The 24,429-nt window shown below is 44.1% G+C and overlaps 1 protein-coding gene across 1 annotated transcript in view; it reads left to right on the forward strand.

Moving 5' to 3' along the window:
* The first annotated feature begins 261 nt into the window (after positions 1–261).
* BACH2 (BTB domain and CNC homolog 2) overlaps positions 262–24,429 on the forward strand; it is a 146,643-nt gene continuing 122,475 nt past the window's right edge. Inside the window, exon 1 of the mRNA XM_082306348.1 lies at positions 262–277. The gene's annotated coding sequence lies outside the window, so the exon portion shown is untranslated. The remainder of the gene's footprint in view (positions 278–24,429) is intronic.

Below are 24,429 nucleotides of genomic sequence, written 5' to 3' on the forward strand. Positions count from 1 at the left end.
ACTTCTGTTTGGTCAATGAACAATTTTGGGGGAAAGACTTTTACTTGTTTAATATCTTTATGACACGTGGCAGGGAAAAAAAAAAAAAAAAAGACCTAAATATCTACTGGGAGAGCCAACTGCTGTAATGGAAATAATAGATAATCACGTGCAGTTAATCAGTTTTCTGTTTTGTGTTGTTTTTTCACACAGAGCCATGAGGCAAGAGAGAAGTTTTTAAAAACAAAAATGTGATTGCGAAAACATCATTGTTGGCAGGAGGACTCGGTGGATTCAGGTAATAATGTGACACCACTTTTTATTATGCTTTAAAAACTGGCAGGGTTTCAAGCTGATGGTGGCCATTTGTCAGGGACTGGGGAGTAGAGGAAGGTGACAAGGTATAACAAGACCCAGTGGGTGGCTGTTAAATTAATTCGGACCAGGCAAGAGGGTGTGAGTGTTCCCACAGCACGGGCGACTGCTGGATAGGACAACGTTGCTGGGGCTGCGGGAGCTTCCTTCCTTATGTCAGGCTGTTAAATCTGAGGCTGTTCTTTTTTTGGGGTTTTTTTAATGGGTTTTTTTACCCTAAGAGATTCTCTAATTCAACCTCTTACAGCTGCATCGATGTAGGCGGGGAAGCTCCATGCCTGTTTTATGGAAGAAGGTCAAATGATTAGCTGTCCCTTCAGACTGCACAACTCTGAATCTATTAATATTTCCCTTGAATTCCCCCTTTTGAAAGATTTCTGGATCAGAGATCATTATCTGCTAAAAGACCCAGACCTAGACCTTTGCTGCTTTAGAGGACTACCGCTGGTTATTTTCTGTGTGTGAATGAAGACAATTTCTTGTTGCATAGCTGTAGGAAACCTAATGTGTGATGTTTAAGCACACTACTAATATGTTTGCAACAATCTTATCTTAAAATAATGGACTGTAACATATTTAGATCCTATTTAGTAGGAAGTGTACATTTCTAGCTAAAATGCATCTCTCGTGTTTTTAATCATTTTAATTATTTCCCTCACTGAGGGGGAGTGGAAGATGAAGAGGGGGGAGTTTACAGTGCTAATTGCACTTCACGTTCATAATTGGGGCCAGATCCTACCCTCAAACTTCTTAGGCAATCCCAGTGAAGTCATCAGGCTTTTCACAAGCATATGGGTTTTCCCCACATGTATTTTATTCCAGGATAAGGGCTTACAGCACGCTTTTTCGTGAACTGATTTCTCAGACATATGAGGAGGTTCAGAAAACATGCATCTTTTTCAATGTAGCTTCTTGGTTTCCAGCACCGATTGGAGAGGTTCTGCAGTATTTTATCGAGAAGCAGATCAGCAGAGCTAGTTGCCTTTGACTGAGCTGTTTTTAACCGGCGAGTCCTTTGCGTTTTCTTTGTTAGGTGCTAGGTGGGAAAAACGCAGTTGTGGCTTTGCATTGCTATAGTCATGACCAAGGGGGACGTTTAAATAGCTTGTGAATGGATGTGGATTTGATATTTCCTAGAGCCAGCTTCTTTTTAATATTAATTGCATACTCCAGGAAGATAGTTGCTGTATCAACATTGGTATAATGACACATTATTAAAAAATCAATATCCAGTCATAGAAGCGAGTCCTGGTGTAAGCAGTTGGGTGCTTACAGCTGCGATTTGTATGTATTTGCAAATGTAATGGGCTTTTTTTTCTTGTAGCACTGGTAACTTGGATAAACACTGTATGTGTGACTCATTGCAGAGTATAAACTTATTTTAAAGGAGCAAGTGTGGGATTTGCTGAATATCCTATTGCTTGCATCCCTGAATACTTGCATTAGGTCATGATTAATCTTGAATTGGCCAACCTGAGAGGAAAATTACTGCTGATCTCCCGTAGGTGACTTCAGAAATAAACAGAAGGATGGAAGTGCTTTAAAAACATAAATAGTAGTTAGAATTCATAAAGTCATCAAGCAAACATATGGTACAAGGTCTTCTAAAATATAACACTTGAAAGCTTTTTTTGTAGTTTCAGAAAGAGCTTGTTTAGTTATCACAGGAAAAGTAAATATTTTCATTCCTTTTTCTTCTCTCTCTCATTCCATTTGTCTTTCTTTTTCTCTCCTTTTTCCTTTTTTCCTTTTTTCCCCCAGAATCTTCTTAATTTGGTGGGATGGGGAACCAACACCCAATGTGCCTAGAAAGCCCTGTTTGGGGGCAGGAGATAACACTGCTAATTGTCCTCCTGTTGTTAGGTTCATTCTTGAAGTCCTTCTGCAGTGTCAGGATGGAGTTGATGTAATGCAAACTGAACGCTCCCTGTGCGCCTGTGTGTGTAAGTGAGATGCAATGGGCACTGCAGCAGCTCCTGGACCGGTCAAGAACACGCCCATTTTTTAATGTGGTACCCCAAGCATCGACGCTGAGGGATGCGATCTGTGTGTGTGTGTGTGTGTGTGTGTGTGTGTGCAGGGTGTGAGCTCACAGGGGGTGGCACGCCTCAGCATCCCTGTTCTTCTGCCGCATCCTTGGTGGGGCGGCCACGGTCCCCAGTGCTTGGAGCATCGTAGCGGGGAGGCGAGGCTGCTGCCTGAAAGGGGGAGAAGGAGGAAGACGGGGAGCAGAGGAGTGGGGGGCCAGGCGGGGAGGGGGAGCTGGGGAGGAAGACACAGCTCTGGAGGGAAATACTCTGTGCTTTGCAGTTGCTTGTGTGGATAGAAACCAGATGGTGCGCTGGAACACCCGCTCGCTCGGGCGGCAGCAGAGCCAAACATATGGTTAATGGTTAGGAGAAAGAGCTTTGCGAGCCAGGGCTTTGCTGACTGCCTTGCATTACAGATTGTTGCAGTGTGTCATTACATTGCCAAACTAAGTGCTTAATACCCGCTGCGGGCGCTGGGCAGGCATTTGCAGGGAGGATGCTGAGGCTCCTCGGGCAGGGCGGGAGACTGACATCACGTGCGTCCCCCGCCACACCCCCCCACGCCCCCTTTCCCCACTGGAAACGCCGTAAATCTCCCCTTTTACAAGCTCAAAACCTACAGCAGGCGGTTTTCCCATTCTGTGTGTCTTTAATCCGTTTATTTCCAACAGCGTATGCTTGGTTTTGCCCTTTTTTTTCACCCTTTTTTTTTTTTTTTTTGGGTCCCCAAGCAGCCAAGTTCACCTAGGCTGCAGCACCGCACTCACACGCCCGGCATCCGAAGTTCCTGCTCTGGGAGCTTTAGGCGACACCAGGCCCATGTTATCTAAGGAACTGCTGAGCTCATTCATCTCCTTTTCACGGCCCGCTTCCTTTTATTTTTAGCCAAATCCGTCAGGCCTGACAGGCGGGTAATTTGAGCCAGAGAAAGGGCAAAGCTCCAGGTCCTTTCCACAAAGCAATTCTTCTCCTCCCTCCTGGGAAGGCTCCAAACTTGGCCTGCTCCAGGCAGATGGATTTGTTGAGTCATGTGAGATCATTTACACAAAAACACAGCGAGGCAGTGAAAAGGAGAAAAAAAAAAAAAAAAAAAAAAAAAGAAAAGAAAAAAAGGTGGGGGGGAAGGGGTGGGAGAGTGTGCACTGCCGGGGCTGCTGCGAGCGTAGGAAATGTGCTGCGAGGCAGCTAGACAGAGGAATGCAGCAGATTCATTCTTGTATAAGGTAATGTCTCGTTTACAGTGCAGGGTGGAGCCAGCGCAGAGGAGAAATCACTCGAAAACAGATTACTCATTTAAAACAAAAATTCTCCTTAAAATAAATAATAATAAAAAAAACGACAAACCAACCAACAAGCAAGCCGCGTGCATGGGCGCGCAACAAAGGCGGCATTGTTGACAGCACCGGATTACAGTAGCGGTAAACTCCGGGCTGGGAGGTTGCTGGAAAATGAGTTTGCTCCGTGATGCAACCGGAGTTTGCTTTGTCTGGCCGCCAGCGTGAGTGGGGCGGTGGGGACGGGGAGCCCGGCGGCAGCAGCACGCGCTTCGCTCCGGCCAGGGATGGTTTCAGGCGGTGGGGAGGGATGGAGGGAGCGATGCAGGGTCCTGAGCGGGCAAGCTGTACTGGGGCATCGTTAACAGTGAAAATGGGGGTGCGTGTGCATGGACGGGGCGGGGGAGAGCCTCTTGTTTTGGTTTTGAACTGGTTATGGCATGATCTTCATTATATCAGGGAGTAAATTACGTTTATTCAGTTGAATGTTGCTTTTGTTACCGTTTGCAACCTAAGCTAACCCCAGCGTGTTGGTTTTGTTGTTTTTTTAAGTGGGTGGTAAGAGACAACATCAAACTTAGGGCTTTTTAAATCTTGATGCATCCTGGAGAATTAGGTTGGGTTAATTTATGCAGTGTTCTAACGAGATGCGTTCAAACCTTTAAATAGACATGGACCGTATTTAAATATTGTTAGTATAACTTCCAGTTACTCCAGATTTCTTAGCAAGGCAGTATCTGAATATTAGTGTTTTGTCCTGATGATGATTAAAAATCAGAGTAGGAACAGAAACTGGAACTGGAAATTGGTGGAAAACGTGCAATCAAACAAGTCCAATGCAACACATATCATTAAATTCTCAGCTGGAGTCAAGGAACTTGTGGGAGCATGTAAACATGGGTTTGTATTTTAACTTGACCCTTTCTCCCGCTGAGCAGCATCTTCTGCAGACTCCACAGCGGTATCTGCTGAGGTGCTTTCTTCTGGGGAGGGGATGGTTTGTCTGGAGCCTGCCTCCCTCTGCTTGACCTTGTCTTCCCTTTTTTTTCCCTCCCGCTTCTTTTTTACACTTTTGTGTGGAAGACGGCTGGCTTTCCCAGCCCGCTTGCCTTGCCGGGCTGTGCTGCTGAGCTCATTCGGTGTGGGGAGAGCCTTCACTTCTCACACTTAACAGTTTTCTCGCTTTGTGGAAACCTTTTGTCTTCTTTGTCTCTTGATCAGGCCACCTCGTTAATTATGTTGAAGGAGCACTTGGCAGCACCCTGAGTCCCGGCTGGGGTCCTGCACTGCACGAACCCGTGACGGGGTCCCTGCCCCTCAGCTTGCAGCTGATGTCCGGGGTGAGGATTAGCAGGGGGATAAGAGTATAAGGATGGGAAGTATGGCCAGGCTTGGGACCTAGACCGTGCAATAAGCTGTGGCTGTGGCACAGCAGCTTTTAACGAGGAATGACTGTAGATTGCTCTGAGATCCTCGGAAAGGTCTCAGAGAAGGACAGAGTTGTTATTTATTCTGTTTGCATAGTTACTGTAACTTTCTTTCCCCTACCTAATTATCCTACATTTTCTGTTGCTGTGAGCAACATTTCCCGTAGTTACCCAGAGCTGCAATTCCAGTTAAATTCTCACTTTATAAAGCTAATCTCCCAGCAGTGGCTGTGGGATTTCCAAAAGAAAAGACGTTTGTGAGGAGCCAAGGTTTTTGATTTTTGTCTTAGTGGACAATTCTGCATAACACCTCTGTTAAATATTCACGTTCATTATTGGTTGAGAGCTCAATAGCTTCATCTCTATTTATGGCACTTAGAAGACTTGTAGTTTTTTTAATTCCCCTGCAGAGCGCCCCACTCTGCAATATCTCCTTTTTCCGCTTTGAAGATGCCGCATGTGTTGCTTTTTGCATCTTTACGTCGGACAAGCAGCCCGACTAGACAGATTTCAGGAACTGTTCATGACCTGACTATCGGGAAAATCAGCCTTGCTCTTCCTTCCCCCTCTTTCACAGCCGCTCAACTTCCTCCCCTTCTTCTAAAAGTGTGTTGTCTATAAGATGCTATCAGCCCTGTAATTCTTTTATCTTGCTTCTCCTATCGTTTCCATTATTCTGCTCCTACTGCCTCTTCCTCTATCTCACGATTAGACCAGAAATTTCTCTGCTGCTGGCATCTTCCCTCCTCGCACGTACTGTGGCACTGCCTCCTTTGGGATCTGAGGAAGGATGAGTTTGGAGTTCGTACGTGTTGTGTCATGTCCCGCGTTTGGCTTCAGTTTGCACCAGTAGAGGGTATTGGTGGTGGTAATTTTTTTTTTCATTGACACCTTAAGCAACCAACTCTCTCTCCACCTAGGTTGGAGGATGAGCAGGAGGTCCTCAGTGCCTCTCTCATCAAGGCAACAGAGCCACCTTGGTGAGGGAGGCACTGAGGACCTCCTGCTGAGGTTGCTCAACCTCCTGCTGACGTTGCTCTTTCCAAAGTGATGTAACCCGTAGCCAGGGGTTTGCACGCTTTCCTCTAGGTGCGAGAACACTATGTTTCCTTCCAAAGACCTTATTCTGTGCCCGAATTGTATGTCCTTCCTCGATCTGAAGTTGTGCCAAGGAGAGATGCTCTGGAAGCGAGGTAACCCTCTGCTTTTGAGCTCAAATTATCTTGCTTCACAGGATCTGATAGCAATTCCCTCCCACAGAAAACTTGGGCAAACTTTATAATTCTCTGCAGTGATATCTAAGATGAGCAGGGTGGTGACCTCCCCGTATCGCAAACGTTCATTTATGGGACTTATGAAATAACCTCAAAATAAATAAATCTCTAGCCTGACAGCTTCCCCCTTACAGAAGAAGTTACGGTGTAGTGGTGGCAATTTCTTCTTCTTCATGTATGCATCTACACGGCATCCCAGGGCAGAGGCGAGATTTGTTCTAAACAGATTAATCTAAATTTCCATGGAGCTTTTTAAGGCATTAAATCTATGTAAAGTTTTCTCATCCAGCAATGAACTGGTGCAGTGGTGAAGTGCAGGACTGTTTGTAATGTATTCGGAAACATAGCTGTTTTCTGGGTGCGGCCAAATCCCATTAACTGTGATTTCCCTGCTTCCTTTTTCCTCCTGTCGAGCCTTCTGGATAGTGGCTTCTCATAACAGCTTGTTTGGAGAATCTGCTCCGAATATCTCTCAGCCGCTCCGCTCCTCTCAAAGCAAGGGAAACTCTGGGAGCAGCTTATCACCTGCTCATCGGCTGACTTCCATTTCTACTAGAAAGTCTCCATCGGCCGTAGACCAAACAAGCTTAAATCTTTTTCCCTTCCATTCGGTGGAGCGCAGCAGAGGTAGAAGTCCTTTTGGAGATTAAACTTTGCCTGTTGGTTTAGTGAGACATCAATCCAGACAGCACAGCATGTATAAAATTGGCTTCTTTAGTTCCCTTGGAGCATCCTTTAGGGATCCTTAAGAGTTGTCTGAGAACTTCTAGCAAGGATGTGCGAGCACCCTCTGACACTGCCCTTGCAGCAGCAGGTTTTTCAAGTTTGTGTTAAAAAATATCAAGTTGTTTTAAGGCCCTGTTCAATTCATTACCTTTTCACTGATGGTTCCTGTAGTGTTACTAGCTGCTAACATGATCCTTTAGGTATTTGCCTTGATTCTGTTATAAATTAAATTGGAGTTGGCAAAAGCTGCTTCTGATCACATGCTGTAAAAAGATCTTTTTTTACCTGTTTGCAACCTTTGTGCAATTAATGGGAACATACTGTTGCTCCCTGATAAATTCGTTCATGTTTAATAGATATTTGTGGGCCATATTTGGCTTTAAGTGGATGTATCACAGCCCTTGAGGCATTTTGGTGGCTAAATAGGTGAGATTAGACACACCAGTTACTCATGCCAGTTGTTTTCCTGTGTCCATAACAAACTGCATGTTACACAAATGTTTTTAGTTATAGCCTTGTCAGATTTGTTTAAGGAAAAGAGATGTCCTCATTTTTCAGAGATATTTATCTGTGAGTAAGTGGACTTATATTAATGTTTTTTTCTCAGTTGATCAAATTCTAAGTGCTAAGATGAAAGGCCCACTGTTACTTGCAAAAGTAAGACTTTTTTGCAGGAGTAGATTTATCTTCTACATCTGCTTCTCTAATTGCAGCCTGTAAAGACCCTAAAGAGTCCTGCTAGTCAACGGTTTCCTTACTGCCACCAGTGAAAAATCAGATTTAAAATGCATTTAACTGATGCTCGGTTCCACATTTAATACCTCTTGATTACTATGGTCACAGCATAAATAAATACATTTGATAGCTTACTTGATCATGCAGATGTTGAATGTCTTTCTCCTTCATCAGAATACTCCTTTTATCTAGGATATCTGCTGTCATAAGCCCCAAGCTGTTGATTAGGTAAAAGGGAATGCCATATATGGGAAAATAAACCAGCAGCCGCAACTTCTTACTAAAAAATAATGAGATTTCTTTTAGCAACTTCAGCTTGGTGTTTTCTGTTTGAATACTTTCTCGAAATTAATAATAAAATACTAAAAAATAAAGTTGTCATGCCTTCTGGGAGGATGGCATAAATAATTAACATGGGATATCTGCCCACTCGTTTTTGGGTTGATTGCTTATTGGCTTCCATGTAGTACCATGAATGGGTTTGAAGCCCCTGCGGTGGACTTGGACTGTGCCGGACCAGCTCAGACTTGTTGCTGCCCTTCTTGATGCCATTCACTGTGATTAACGGTGTCTGGATGGGTGGCAGAACCCAGACGGTTATGACAAACTAATTTTCTTCTCCTTGGATGCGCCACTTGGGCACAAGCGTCAGTGAAGCCCCTTCTGCAGCCAGTGAGGTTGGAGGCAGCAGGACCACATGCTGTTCCCAGGGAGGACGTCTCGCGTGGGTAGCACTGCACTGCCGAGGGTATGCATGGCACAGCCAGACTCGCTCAGCTGTGCTTTTTGAGAGCGAGAGGTTAAAAGGACAAAGGTAAACCACGGTCTGAAGCAGACTGTTGCATCTGGCGGGTCTGTTCTTGGGTGACGCTCATTTGGTTATGCAGCTCAAGTGCAGCAAGTGTTTCACCCCTGCCCACGGGCTGACAGTCACACGCCCAATGGGAAGTTATTTTTCTGCTGGGTTTTGCCCCTTGTGAGTGTTGTCATCGGAAATAACATCAAATAAAGGGACGGAGGTTTATGGGGCATCATGGCCTGTTCACCATTTAAAATAAATCTTCTGTGATTAATTCTCTGTGGGGCAAAGGGGGAGAGGAGTTCGTGCCCTAAACTCTGGGGAATTTTTAGTATTGAATGCTAATTTTAACCCTGAAGCATCAGTGAGTTAAATAGAGCTCAAAGTGCTGCATTTAGCCTTCATCAGGAAACGTTGGATAGCATCGCTGGAGGAGTTGTGACAGCAGGGAGTTCCCACATGCATGCAGTGGTACTTCTAGAAGAACTAAAGGTTGGTATTTCCAAACAGGAGTGGAGATGGGCACGAGTTGGTGACACATATTTTGATTTTCAGTACAGTAGGTGGCAGGAGAGACAAGGCGACAGCTTGGCTGAGGTGGCTGCTTGTCCACGTGCCGCAATAACAAATGAAGGCTGTACCACATCTACACCCAGTACACTGGGAAAAAAGTGACATCACATTGTCAGGTGCTTTTGTGAGGTCTGTCATCTGTGTGATAAACACGACATAAGAAGATGGGAATGTTAGACGCATGTATTGCAATGCCCATGTTAAATGCCACACTGTGCACTGTGGCTTCTGTTTCTATGATGTCTTCTGGTAGGTTTCAGGGAGTAAAGGTTTCATGGCAGCCTAAGCCAGTCCCAGTTACGGCTGTTCATCCTCCTTCTCTTCCCACGGTGTCCTTGGCCAGGACTTCCCTCCCTTCCCTCTTGCATCTGCTTTGGTGCTTACGAGGCTGTACCATGAGCTGCTTGATGGGGTGAATCCAGCCAACAGCTAACTAAACTAAAGATATGGTTGGATTTTGGGTAACTCAACAGAACCATCTCACCTCGTGCTCCTGAAACTATGGTTGAGGCAAAGGAGCAAGTGATAGGAAAAAGGGACTGACGGCTTCAGGCTGTGGTAGAGCTGCACCCTTGATCTACCACCCTATCAAACTGGATGGAAGAGGTGCTTCTTTAATGGATAGCGAAGTAGATGCTGGAGACTTTTCTAAGCCAACATCTGATATTCTTGGACTTCTGATCTGCAGTGGGATAAGGTAACCTTAAAAGCCTGAGAAACATGTGCTTCCTAAGCACACAGGAGTCTTTCCTAATGGAGAGGCAAACTGAAGAAGTGAAATTAGTGGGTGTTTTCCCTTCTGTCTCTTAGAAGTACGCCTCCTTTTTAAAGGTGAAAGGGATGTTCCTCTTCCCACTTCAGTTAAGATGAGTTAAGATGTTTCTTTTCTTATTTATGGGAGATTTGGCCTCCCATTGCACACAGGGACAAAATCTGCTCTAGTGCATGTGTAACTCGAGCAAAGTCAATGAGGTTGCATTTGTAAAACAGAGGTGATTTGGCTCAGGTTTTGTAACTGGAGAAAAGAAGCACTTTTGTCTGTTGATTTATAGGGAATTAGTGTATAACTAAAATAGGCCCACCCATTTGCTGTGCTTTTTTTCCAAGGATTGTCCTCTGAAGGACTTCTGGTCATGATGGAAACAGCTTCAGTGTGTAGGCCTGCCAGAGGGCATTGAATTTGCCTCAGAGCCAAAAAGAGCAGACAGTATTTGATTCAGACTTGTCAGAGGAACCTTTACGATACATACCAGCTTCCAGTGATGACTTTAGTCCTCCTTTTATCTGTACTTGGACATAAACTTTGATTCTGGCATATCAAAACACGCAGTTGTATTATGGCCTAAATTCTGCATTTTTGTTTGATGTGAAGCCCTGTTGAGCAACTCCTTCATTACTTATATTCTGTTTCTGTGCCCACTGGTTTAATAAGACTTTTGTCAGCATTTTTTCAATATATTAATGTTGGTTTTGTCATTGAAGTTGACTGAGAACTGAACTGGTGTTGAAGTTGTAAAACTGTCGGTATGATGTAGTGGCAAGGACAAGACATCTGTTCAGGTACTTGCTCCGTTGTCTTTGCTGGAGAGCCTGACTGCCCCATAGATAGAACCTGAGCGTGCCTGGGCATCTAAAAGAGGATGTAATACCACCCTCGTACTGATGAGAAATGGAGGCAGGAACACGGTGATTTATTGAAGGTTGTGGAGGTTAGGATCTAGGTCTCCTCCACCCCACCCCAGGAAGCTGAATCCTGTGATTTCTAGTGTGATCAAGTTTGCTTCCTCTCCCTTAAGAAATGTGAGACTCTTCCCGTTGCTAAAATACCTGTACACCATACAGAGGAGGCATGGGCACACAACTTGGGAATTTAAGGCTCATTGCCACGAAAACCGGCACATTTAGAGAGTAGCTAGCTATAGCTGTAGTGTGCGGTATTTCAAGAGGAAATGGTCTGAGGGGCACAACCAACAGTAGCTGCTCTGTTGTTGCTTTACACACAATTCAGAGAGTTTAGTAGCTGGACCAGAGGAGGGACCTGAGCATACACCGAGTTTGAGCAGCTCTTGGGCTGTTCCATCAGTGAAGACATGCAGTCCCACGCAAGGACAGGTCCTTTCGCATACAAAAGCCGTTCGTAAAGAATGGGACCTTGTTGGCCAAATTTTCCTTAAATAGGCTGGTATCTTGCGCATACTGGTATGTTGATATAAATTGTATGGCTGCAAATAGTTAATTGTTTCTGTAACCAGGCTTGACTGTGGAGTGCTCTGCTTGGTGAAGAGGATCAAAAAGGAGTTCCTATTATTCTAAAGCAGTAGCTGTCTGAGGCTAATTATGAAAAACATGCCAAGTTGAAATACTCATTTTTTTAATGAATTTCCATAAGCAGCTCATAGACAGGTTTATGCTGCGCTGGAAGAAGTCTGACTGCACTTTAATGTAGATACCTAGATTGGTGATTAGGAAAAGATTGTTAAACAACTGGAATTTAAATACCGGTACAGCTTCATTGTAATAATTTCCCCAAAGGCACATTGGTAATTCTGCTAAATAGAGAGTTTAATAGACTTTAATAATGTGTACTTTGGAGACCCTATACACAAAGGAATTATGCATAAAACATTCATTACGGTAAACTGCTACCTTTGCATGTAACGAGGAATCTGTTGAAACAAAACCAGCGTGTTGCGTGTGGCAATGCATCGCTGGGTGTTAACGGACAGAAGTCGTCATCGCTGCCTTACCTATCGCTTCACCTGTTTTGACCAAAGTTGCAGCCTTTAGCATTTTACCTAACAGTCAGTGAATTATCTGAGGTAGACATTAGTTTATTTTCTGAGAAGACCTGTGCCGGCAGGAGGGCTGTGGTGGTTCACAGGGCTTTGTTTTCCTTTGATGTGCCCATTTGGTGTCAAGAGAAGAGATACCTGGTAGGAAACACAGAATAACCCCATTTAAACAAAAAAATTAAAATAAACGAAGAGAAGAATAACAAAAAAGCAACCTTAGCAAGCGACTGTAAGCGAGTTTAGCGTTGGATTTTGATTTGATTTGGCTGTGCTGCTGCTGAGGGCCCTGCTGGAGAACAGGCGAGAAGGAAGAAGGAGCAGATGCTTTTGGTAGAACAGTAGGGCATTTATCTCTTTTAATGAGGTAACATCATTAGTGCTGACAAAGTGCTGCAAATCAATACATGTAATGGACTGCTGCTGTCTTTCAGCAGTGCACAGGCTGTTGTACTTCTGAGCATTCGAATCTGCTGAATCACAGGTCAGGCTTTATCTCCTGTCTGATGCTGGGTTTGTTGTTGGTTTGGTTTTTTTTTTTTTTTAACGGTTTTGTTTTTCCCCCTCCCTAATCTTTGCCTTTGATCTCTGAGAACTGGAGCATACCTCCAGGATATGTGTTGGGGCAGGCATAAGTGTATTGATTTTACGAGCATGGGAGTGCATTGAAATGCCGCATACGTCCATTGCAGTGCAAGGACCTTCTCTTTAATTGGAAAGAGTGGGGTAGCTAATGTCTATTTGAGCTTGATTCCTTCTGCCTAAAATGGCTGCAAGTTTTGGTTTGGGTGGTTTTTTTTTTTTTTTCCCCTTGCCCTCTGCCTGCTTCCTTTAGAGCAGTGGTGTAATGTCAGCCACACTAATCATGTCAGCCGGTGGCACTGATGACCCTGACATTCAGCAACAAAGAGCTGCAGAAGAAAGGAGAGAGCGAGGTGGCTGCGGCGCTGGACAAGGAGCAGCAGCGGGTGGGGGGAAATCTGCTGGTCAAAGCGTTTCTCTGTACAAAATCCGTCAGTGTAAAAATCATATGCACGCTTGTCTGCGAGGTGACCACGGGAAGAAATGAGACAGATGTCAATGGAGATCCGTCCTTTATTCCTCACTTTTCAGATGGTAAACGTGACAGCACGTGACTATAATAGTATGAAAGTAACAAAAAAACCAGCAAAACAAATCTAAATTTGAAAAAGCCTGGAGGTTTTAATAATGTCTCTGTTAAAAATTACTGAATTCCCCCAGAACTCCCATCAAAACCATGTCATTCTACACCACAAGCAAGTAACATAACCTAAACGTTTGAGGTATGCTGTCTGTTTATCGGGGGGCCTGGAAGTGACACTTGGGCGTCCGTGCTGATTCCAGGAAAAGAGGCTGTCGGTAAAAAAGATTCATCTGAATAGATCACGCACGTCAAAAAAAAAGTGGTTCCTCTTTCTTTTTTTATCTGCATGCCCCTCCCATCCTGGGCTTCCCAACACCTGCTTGTGGTGAAAGAATATAAACAGAATTGCAAAATTCCTCAGCATTAACTGTTGCCTGACAGCTCCAGCTAAGCACTGCAAGGTCATCCGTTTTTTCCTCTTTACTTTTGTTTCTTGCTCCCCACCACACATCCAATGAGCCTCTGCAGCATCCCCAGGTGATACCATCCCTGGTGGAAGACCTTCCTGTGTTTCTGCCCTGCCATGATCTGAAAGTCAGTCATGTTTGCCAAAGTTGATATGAATCCAGAGTTGGGGTCTCTCATTGCCCACCCCTCTCATGTTACCCTCGGATCGAGCAGGGGGACACGACTGGGAGCCAAATAAGCCTTTCGGTCACAGTTGGTGGGGCCACATATTAGCACGTACTGAAGATTGTCCAGTAGTAACGCTGCTGAGTGTCAGTTTGGGTCAAGACTAGGTAAGGCGCTGTTAATACTGGTTACTTTTGTTAAATTTAATTGGTGTTCCCTCTGGAGAGATCAGAGGGGCACGCTTCAGCGACACCCAGGGTACGGTCAGCATTCCTCACTGCTGAAATGAAAGCGTCGTTCCTGCAAAGCAAAAATCTCACTAGCGGTTTGTTACCTCCTCGTGCTCTCGACTGTCTTGAACTTGCAGAAAGTAATGGCAAACAGATGTAGAAAGGTATCATCTTGGGAAAGCTCTAAAGACCTTTTTTGGTTTTCTCCCCCAATGCCCTCCCAAAACATCCCTTTTGTAAATCATTTCTACATTACATACCACAGGCTTTCTGTGCTAGCTTATTCCAACAGTGAAACCAAAGTTCACTTACCTCCCTTCCAAGGTTGGGATTACAGAAACCTTACACACATCTCGCCATCCTCTTGCTGCAGGCACTCCAGTCCAATAAATAAATACTTGGCCGAGTTTTACTGCCCTTTACCCAGTTAACTAAAAACAAATGCCTTCTGCTTTGTTACAGGCAAGTCATGCCTACTTCTGTTGTTCCAGCCAGCAAAGTTTCTCAACGAGCTTGGCCTCTGAGGGACTGATTCCTTTTTAGTGACTCTGAAACAGTTAGCAAATCTTTCTGTGATCAATGTATGAGAGGAAAATAATATAATCGTGGGCTCTAAGGAGAGGAAATAGCTGGTCATACCCTTTCCCAAAACTACACATGACCCACCTTTGCTCGCCTTTCCTCAGTAAAACTGGGGTAAAAGTACTGTGATGGAGGGCAAAGGGACAAGGGGTGGAAGGGCTTGAGAAGTAAAGAGCTGTTAATATTACAGGCTCCTGTGTTAAGATTATCTACTTTTTCTTTTCCTTTTTTTCTTCTGGATGGTGTATTCAAACTATTTTAGCACTGCATCTGAACTTGGCACATCTTCTCAGGAGGAGAAAATGCAGGGCTGCTCATTAGTATTGTTTCAGAGCAGGCGTAGAGGTGATCCTGCCGCAGGCTCGGCCGCTCATAAGGCTTGGTGGTTACCTCTCATAGCAAATACAGGGCAAAGCGTTGATGGAGAAGGGCTGCTAGTGTGCGATTGCAGCACTGGTGGGCCAAATCCTGTTTGCTCGACTTTCCTGGGTGGTCGCCTGGCTTGTACGCAGCACATGGAAATAGATCTTCTGGAATGTGAAATGGTGCCTTCTGCATTTCTCCCACAAGTATTTTATAGTTTTGACTAGCATGCGCAAAGGAAATGGAGAATAATAGAAGAAAAAACTTGCATAACCCTTCAGCTGTGCTTCCTTTCCATACCAAGGTTTTGCATTTAAAGTAAAACAACCAGTCTCTGTTATTGCGTAAGTCTTTTTTTAAAGTTTAGTGATGAGTTTTTTGGTAAAGGAGTGAAGGGGTATTTTTTTTTTCCCCTTAAACTCATCTCCAGTTTAGATAGTGGATACTTCTGTCTGTCTTCACTCAGAGGAACTGAATCATCGTGTGTTTAGTGATTGGGTAATCTGATTCTTAAAAATTCAGAAGATCCCTTTGTCCAAGATAGATTTATTTGATTCCTGATTTTACAGAAGTAGGTTTTGAAGGGATCTTGAGTGTTTGCGGATTTTTTTGTTGTTCTTTTCTTTTTAGTAATGATGTTATAAACCAGTGAGTATCCAGGCTTTTGTAAGTCTCGTATGCGAGTGTTGTACATGGGATGCAGAGACCAGCGTCTCTCCTTGTTCTCTAGGTGAGGCTGCCATCTACTCACTGGCTCTGTGATCATGGTTCTTAATGTTTGGTGTAAGACAGAAGCAGCATGTCTTTTCAGTCACTTCACAGAGAGAAAAGATAGGTCCTTGCCAGCAGAACTCCTTTCTCCCTTGGGTTCAGCTGCACAGCCGGGGAAAGGCAGCCGGCACACGTCAGGAGTTGTCCTTTCAGAGCATGTTGAGGATCCAGCTTTGGTCCAACTGTGAATCAAGCACTTAAGGCTGAGGATCCTTTGTACCGCCAGAGAAGTCACCTCCCTGTAACAGTAGGATCTTTGCCCTGGAAGTGAGAGCTTAAAAAGACACAAACACTTGGAAGGGTCATTGGAGCAGTAACGGTACATACCTTAACGGCAGTAAAGTAGTGTAAGAGCATGGGGGGTGAATGGGTATGTGCAAGTGAAAAAGAAATTGCTTGCTTTTCCCACAGCTCTGCCCTTGGAGGTAGCCTTGTCCTCTAGGGACATAGTCCTGGTTTTGTGAGGGATGCCTGAGGGCTAAAGTCACTTAGCTTCTGAGCTTTGTAAATCTGGGGATAAGTGTTTTGTTGTTTGCAAGGTGCCTTGCAGTCCTCCGCTGGGAACATGTAAAAAGTATACATGTAAAAAGTACCCCTGCCTTTGCAGTGGCTTTCGAATTAAATATCTTCTGTTTCGTTAACATGACAGCTCCCTAGCCTGCTTTGTCAGCAGCTCACTGAGATGCTTCCCAGTGGCTTACAGCTCTTGGTTTCATCTGGCAAGAGCAATCTATAATGCAGGGATGTACAGGTAAGGGAGCCCTTCAGAGGCTTGTGGAAAAGGAAGGATGCATTCAGCTTGATACTTAGAAAAGGTAAATATTCTGACGGTTTCCCACTGTGTCATGCTATTCAGTTTCGAAAATTGTGGCTTGCATTTATCCTCTCAGTAGAACAAGGCACTCCTCTCAGGCTCCTGGAGGAGACCAAGAAGTGTACTCTTAATTGCTTTGTGAATGATGTGAAGTCTTGGAATGCAATCTAGCCATTGCTCATTAACTAGCTGAACCTATTAAACCTGGACAGCAAGCAGGACTGAGTCGGCCGCCCTTGATTGCAGGCAGCTAATGGAGCTGTGGGAGCAAGCTGTGACTGCAGAGTGGAATTGGCAGTAGACTCCCATCAACCTTCTCTGTTTTGAACTTGCCCTACACTCCATTTAGACTTCTGGCTTGGAGACAGATGATTTCAGAGCAGCGAGGCGGGGGGGGGGGGAAGGCAGAGGGTGGAAAGCATTGTCTTCCCAGCTATGTTAGCTTTGATCTGAAGTTAAAAGCAAACCAGAATTGGAATGGCACTGATAATTTGACATTTAAACCTGAAGAAGCAGCGATATTTGTCATCTGGCTGTGGCTAGCTTTGATTATTGATTGGGTCTCGCGCAGATGGTCCTGTTACACAATGCTGAAACAAAAGAAATGCCCAAATAATGTGACTTGGCATCTCCTTGGTGTTTTTTAGCTCCGAGGGAATCGGCTGCTCTTACAAAGCACGCATATAGGTGGTTTGGTACTGACAAAATACATCCTGTCTTGCAAAAGAGCATGGTAGCGCGTTCTTGCATCTTCCTGCCACGCTAGCAGCACAGAAGAAAACAAAATTCATTAAGCGTTAACTGGATAGTTGAGGGTTTGTTGTTTGGTTTTTTTAGTAGCTTGAGGAAAATTTAAAAGAATTGAGATTTGCTCAGGAAATTTGAAGCATTTAACCTTTCAAACACACGAGGGCCTCAACTGAAGATGGATACAGCCCTGGCTATGTAGCATTTACCTCCAGAGCACTCTTGGCATTGTGCCGGAGCATTGTTTCTGAGCAGTTTGTGCTGCTTGCTAAATCACCAGCATCTCATCCTTCAGCATTCGCATGCCTCCCATCCAGTCGCACTTTGTGCCCAACCTTATTTACCTTGTGGGTTTTGCCAGGATCACAGCTTGGTGGTGTGGCTTCGGGCCCAGTTAGGCCGTCTGTCAAGGAGAAGGGGAGGAGAAGTAGTGGTTTTGACATGTTGCCTGAAGAAGGGCATGCCCAAATGTGCTTTGAAATCTTTCTTCTACATGCTTGTTCAATACTTTTAAGCTGCTGTATATTGTGGGGTTTTTTCTGTTGTTTTGCCTTAATTTCCCCATTGTGGAGAGACTGTTTCATTTCTAGTCTGGATTCGTACATTTTGTTTGTGCTGCTGGCAGATCCTATCAACACCCACTTTTCTGTGATATTTAAACTTTAAAAGATAAAATAAAAATCTTTGGTGTCATAGAACACTGACTTGCTTGTAAAATAGTTCCATATACCAGAGACGCTATTTAAAATTATTGTAGGAGTCTAGTAATACATTAGCATTTTATGCATTTCACTCTCAGCAGTCCCAAAGTACTTAAACTGTAGTGCACGCATGCAACCCTGCTGAGACGCAGTCCCTAGGACAGAGGCTGCAAACCAGCTCTGCATTTACTGAGGATGTGAGAAGTGACGGATGCGAGCAGCTTGAAACAAAGTGGCCAGAATAATCTGCCTTCTGGAGGAAAATGCTATGAAAATCATCAGTCTTGATGTACGACAGCCAGGGGTTCAGCTCGGGATGCTGTCGGAGTTGCCCACCCAGGGATCGCTAACCCATGCGTCGGCCCGCAGCGGGACCCCCCCCAGCCTGAGCTGCACCAGGCTTTGCCACAGCCATGGGTACGGCCCCAGACAGGCACTCGAGGCCAACTATTTGGAGGGGCGTCCATTGAACGAGTGTCCACGTGGGCTCTGTGTTAATAACTTGTTGCCCTTATTCTTCACTGTATTAAAAGCAAATAACCCCTTCATTTGACAGTGGCTAAAAATGGAGTAACCGGCTTTAGCTGTAGGCTAAGCTGGGCTGAGTTGACTTGTGGCGGCCATGCACCGGGAGCAGCGTACAGATGGGCAGCTGCCGCGGGTCCTTTGGTGGCTGGTGATTTCTTACGTGATACCAAAGCGATTGCGTCCCCAGTATGTGTGAAGTGTGTTTCTCTGCATCGTCCTGGGTATCCTTCAGCCTATTTTATATTTAGGTCCCTTTAAAACCACTGAGTTGTTCTCAGATTAGCTATTTTATAAGTATCGCAGCTGGGGGGTGTAGAGCCTTAGTGTGAGGACAGCAAAACCATTTTTAGATGATTTTGAGACACCCAATTACTTCATTCTGGGAAATTCAGCCTTGCAGAGGCTAATAAAAACTAAAATTCAAGCTTTTGTAATGTTTAGCAGAACTAATACCACGGTGCATTTTCTGGTTATCATTTCAAAACCTCGGTGACATTTTATCTGAACGTTCCCATGCAGGCGCTGTTATTCACACGTAAGAATCTCAGGAGCAGCTGGGGGTAGAACAGCAGCCTCACTGGTGTTTAAGAGAGCTCCATCTTCCAAAAGGAATTACGTCATGGCCAGCCATGATGTCATAGCTCAGGGTTCAGTGAGCTGGCAACAGCCTCTCAGCCTGGTTTTTCTAACCAAGCGGCATAGCAGCCTGTGCTCCTTTTTCACTCTTTACAGAAAATGAAGTGATTAATTCTTTCAGTTTTAAAATGTATCATGTCTAAAAGAGAAAATTATTAAACAAAAGAACTGTTTTATTTTCATCTGACACATGACTCTGTTAGGCAGAAAGAGCCTTCTGATACATTGATTTGGGAAGTAATTAGTCTTGGGAGTGTAAGATAGGTTATAATCTTAATGTCATTTTACCATTACTAAAATAGGCTAATTTTGTCCTTTGCTAATCCATGCAAATCCCATTGATTTAACAGTGTTGTATGGATGAAAATAAGAAATGCAGCTGGCCTATATTTTGGGATCTCCTTGCCTAGTGTAAAAGCTCACAGAGCGTGTTGTTCAATGAAGCAGCCGTCCCTCCTGCATGCTGGAGCACTGCTATCAAATGCTGGCCCAAGCCAGAGCATCATGTGCAACTGTTGCTGTGTCACACCTAGCAGGTGAAGCACAAAACTTTTCATTTTTCTAGATTCAGCAGAATATGTGTATGTGCAATTTGTCAGTATGTTTATAGCAAAATGGGCTAAGGGCAGAAAACATTTCTAGAGATGGCGAAACATGCTTTAAATGAAATGAGAAGCTTTAAAAGCTTACACAGATCTTGAAAAACACAAAGAGCTGGACTGAGCATTGCCGTTTCAGTCAAATTTAGAATCTCCACCTACTTACACAGGAGCACATTTAGGTCAGTGCTTTGTGCTTTGCAAAATCGTCTCCCTAATCTCCTTCGGAGCATTTCTGACTATGATTTCGGTGGAGGGGGGAGGGAATGCTTCCAGGCTGAGACTTGTAGCTAAGTTGTCATATGGAGTTAATCTGTTGAAAGACTGACATGGTGTAGATAGATAGGCGCTGAATTCTGAAACCTGTTATTTACTGGTGAGTGTACTTGCATGCAGGTACTAATTATTTGGAAGCATTCAGCCAAGGTATCCGGAAACTTTTGGGTTTTTAAACCATTTGCCTAAACCATGGAAGTGAATTCTAGTTACCTGGGTTGATCTCGCTTTGTTTGTGTGTTTCAGCAAGACTCAGAGCGGTTGTGTCAAATGATCTCTTCTATATGCAGTTTCTTGCATTTGTCAAGTGGAGCAGAAACACGGTTTTCTCCTTTCTCCACCCCCTTTTTTATTTAATGAAATGGGAAATGTTGAAGCTACTGGAAACCTTGATGTGACATTTCTTGATGCAACGATGTGGTCTCTTAGATTTGGGCCCTGTAAGCACGTTGCAAACATCAAAAGCTCCTGTATTGCTGGTCTTCTTTAGTGCTGTTGTTCTATGAAGTTGGTAAGGAATAAGTAATGAGGCTAATGTTAATATTTTAAAACACGTAATGAAAAGTGCTTCCTTGATGGATGATATTAATGGTAAAACTGTTGGTCAAGCTCTCCCTTACCATAAAGGATCCCAAGTTTGAGTCCGCTGTCAGAGGACTTGGGATAATGGGAGATGGGGTTGGGATTTAGGATATCTTTAACCAGCATCCTGTGAGCAGAGGCTCCAACAAGATTGTAGCTGGTGCAGTTGTGATTGCAGTGTGAATGTGGGCGTCACGTAAGTGAGACTGAGCCTCCTGGGAATGAACGTTGGCACTCTGTCTTCCATGAAACCCCCATGTGCTCACCCACGTCGATATGTACGGCTGTCACCCACCCGCTAATGAAGAACGAAACAAAAATGTTCTGCAAGGAAGTCTTCCCTTGGCGTTCATCCCCCAAGTATTTCTTTTTCTGTCTGCTCAGCAGGCTCTAAAATGGAAGGAAAGAGGGTTACAGAAGTAGAGGAGTTAAACTAAGGAGGAGGTGACCCTGTGTGCTCTCCGGGCTTCCCAAGTATCTTAAGTGGCTGCTTCTGGGAACAGGGATTGGGGCCCGTTCCTGTTCGGGCTGATGCTTCAGGTCTTGCCTTTCCATGTCTGCGCTTACTGCTTTTTCACAAGTAATAAAATCAAAAGTTGACGACAAACCCGATCTTGATGGAGCATTGCAGCAGCAGATAATATTAAAACGTGCTCCATCAAAGAGGCCTAATTGTCAAGAGGTAAAACCAAAACTGCAGCACAGTCACGCACGGATTTGTTGTCTAGCCATTAAGAGGCCAAGCAAAGAAAGATAGGTGTCACAAAATTGAAATTCATAATCAAAGCAAATGAAGCAATATTGTAATTACTTAGGGCAACAGAAGCTAGCTGTTCTCTTGTGAAATCTGAAATAGTCATTTCAGTCTTCCTTCAACTTCTTCTTTTCTTCATCCGAGACCTAATAGCTACAGATTTTCATGACACCTGTATTTACTCAGACCCCTGCTCTTCGCTAGAAAAAAGTACATTGGGAGTTCTTTCCTGGAGACTTGGTGGGGAGTCAGTGCAGACAGGTACCGGCTGTGTCCTGTATCCGCTTGCTGGTTGCTCTTTCTCAGTGGAGAATAACTCCGAAGTGTGATGATCTGCATTTCAGAAAGTCTAGGGGAGTTGCTTATGGCATTTTAAAGTCTGGATTTGAACAAGGGGATTCAAGAGTCTCTTTCAGAAACACAGGGCACTTTTTATGCTCTTTGTACTTTGGAACAAAGCTGTTTTCTGTGGAGAAATGATGTATCAGATAACCACAAATGGTGGAATTACTTAACTTTTTTCAGAGTTCTACTCTGAATAGTACTTTAACCACCAAATTTTAATTAAAACCATCTTACAGACACCTATTGCAATATACACAGCTTTTTACATGTGTGTAAGCTGAGGCACAAAGAAGTTGCTCGGGGTTATACAAGAAGGTTTTTAACACAACCTGGGTCCCTTGTTGTTTTCTTTAGCCTTTACCTGGCTGTTCGTTTGTTACGGTGTGTTAACAAGAAGAGGTGAAATGTGGATGGTTTGGCTTTTTTAAGGCAAGCTATACATTGGTTACACTTGCTCAGTCTATATTTTTACTACTTGAGAGCTGGTTATCTGTGAATATCGTTAAGTCATCTCTGGTTTTTACGTTCTTCTGAACGTCTCTTCTTTGTCTTCCATGTTTGTGTCTTCTGTCTTGATTTGGCAAGATTAGAAGGCTGACCCTAATTTCTAAATATCTCGGATGATAGCATTTTTTGTCTCATTTTTTTTAACCATAAGACTCTCTCTTTAACCCTGAACTCTGTTTTTTCCTTCTCCCTTCTCGCCACCCCATCTCCCACCCCATTCACTAACCCTGCTGGTGCCAAGGATGATACCACCAGTGCAGATAGTGCACTGACCTAGTCCATTGACCGTCCTGCAGATTTACAGAGCAGCTCATACCGTCCTAATTTGGTCTAGCTTCTACATCTCTTGTTTGGTTGACAGGTAACCCCCACAATTTTACTCTGAAGAAATAAGTTGGCAAGTCCCAGGTACTGGTCATCTGCGTTGAATTATCCCCCCTCTGTGCAGCCTGTCTCCCTGAAGGACTGGGCTTTTTGCAATGTTGAGCTACTGTTCTTTTCAACTCTGCTGGCCCATTTTGGCTGTCTCTTGAACCCTGACTTTTGAATGTTAATATTTCAGGTCTGTGGCTTGGCCATCCAAGTGCAAAGTCTGCTCTTCTCTTACAGTTTACCCACTGTCAGGTCCAGAACGACTTTGTCACGTGGGGCCCAAGTATAGATAACATCTCTCACGTGAGGTAATATAAATTGTTGGCAAAAGGGACCTTCCTTTTCATTCTCCATCTGCTGAACCAAATAGCACCATAAGTATAGAAGAATATGAGCTAGTTCAGTAGCCAAAAAAAAAAATTTCTGAATTTTTTCTCCCAGCTCTGGTAGGTGTTAAGTTCTTGTGTTTCACTGTATTTAGGGAGTCCTAACGTGAACCTGCATAAGATTCGGGTGGTGATAACTACTAACGTATTAGTGGGCTGGGAATGAGGGAGGGAGGCAATGCAAAATGTCATGCTGAAGAAGGTATGAACAATTCACAGCAGCTCTGGAGACAGAACGCAGCTGCTTCTGAGATATAAGATGTGGTTTCTTTTTTAAGCCAGGTATTGAAATGGCTGCTGTTACTGTAAAATGTGAGTACTCTGCAATCTTTTCATCTTGCAGCGTCCTTATCAAGGACAACGTAGGTGACAGGAAAACTGCTGTGTTCCTTTAGCGGTTGGCGGTGCATGGGTACCACCTCACCCAGTGACCAAAACAAGGTTGCAACCTAACCCACTGAGGGCGAGGTTGTAGACTCTCATGACCCAAACCAAACTGGTCAAACGACATGGTTGAGATGAAAAGCAGTAACAGGACACTCTGTGTTTGTGGTTCAGCTGCAGGCAAAAATCTGTCCTTGGAAAAGAAGCAAATTAGAGGAAGATGGTGAGGTAGCTGTTCCGGCGAAGCATGCGCCAGGGAAGTAAGAGATTCTGTCTTGGGTGAAATGATACGACCTACTTTGGTGAAAACCGTCAGCCAGGCAAGACTCTGAGAAATTCTTCAGGGAAAGTTTTGGGGGAAAAGAAAAAACACCACTGAAAGTAGGTTTCTGGAACACTGTAAGAAAGGCTGCAACAACAAAAGAGGTGTAGGTGAAAGAGATGGACGAATACATTAAGTAAAATCCTTTGAGTAAGCAAAATGTCTGTGACCAGGAATTGATGAAGAGCAATCTAAGAATGAAAACAAAGCTATAATATATTCATGAAGCAAGATGATTATAACTCAGGGGGAGTAGCATTAATTATGACTTCCAAGGCAGAAAAATAGCTTATAGACTGGGAGCCAATTAGCGGTCGATTGCTCTGAACTAGATTTCAAACACAGTACATGAAATGACAATTATACAGTGTTACCAACAGACAACTACTATGATGAGATAAGAGCTGTCAGCAGATTTGGACCAAATTCCTTAGCCTGACATCTGCTTACTAACGGGGAGACTTCCTTCTCGGGGTTAGGGATGGTGACAGAATGGAGGAATCTATGGCCAAGCATCATCATCTGTCTCTAAAGCGATAATGCAGGGCCTGGCAGAGCTCTGCCTGCTCTCGAGGCTCTTGGTGTTGCGTGGGCATAGTGCAAAGATGTCCCCAAAGCGGTTGGTGGAATTGTTGTGGTCTCAGTGTATTGGAGGCAAACAGTGCATATCCAGCAGATCTTCAAGTGCAGTAGAAATGATTGTTATTTTTTTGTGACAGGACGAAAAAGAAAAAAAGAAAAAACCTCTGCAGGAGAATTTGTAATAGAGGTGTTTCTTTTGGTTTTACTACCAAGTGAATAAGGCATAGGT

This window comes from Platalea leucorodia (assembly GCF_965183815.1).
Source record: "Platalea leucorodia genome assembly, chromosome: 3".
Classification (NCBI taxonomy): domain Eukaryota; kingdom Metazoa; phylum Chordata; class Aves; order Pelecaniformes; family Threskiornithidae; genus Platalea; species Platalea leucorodia.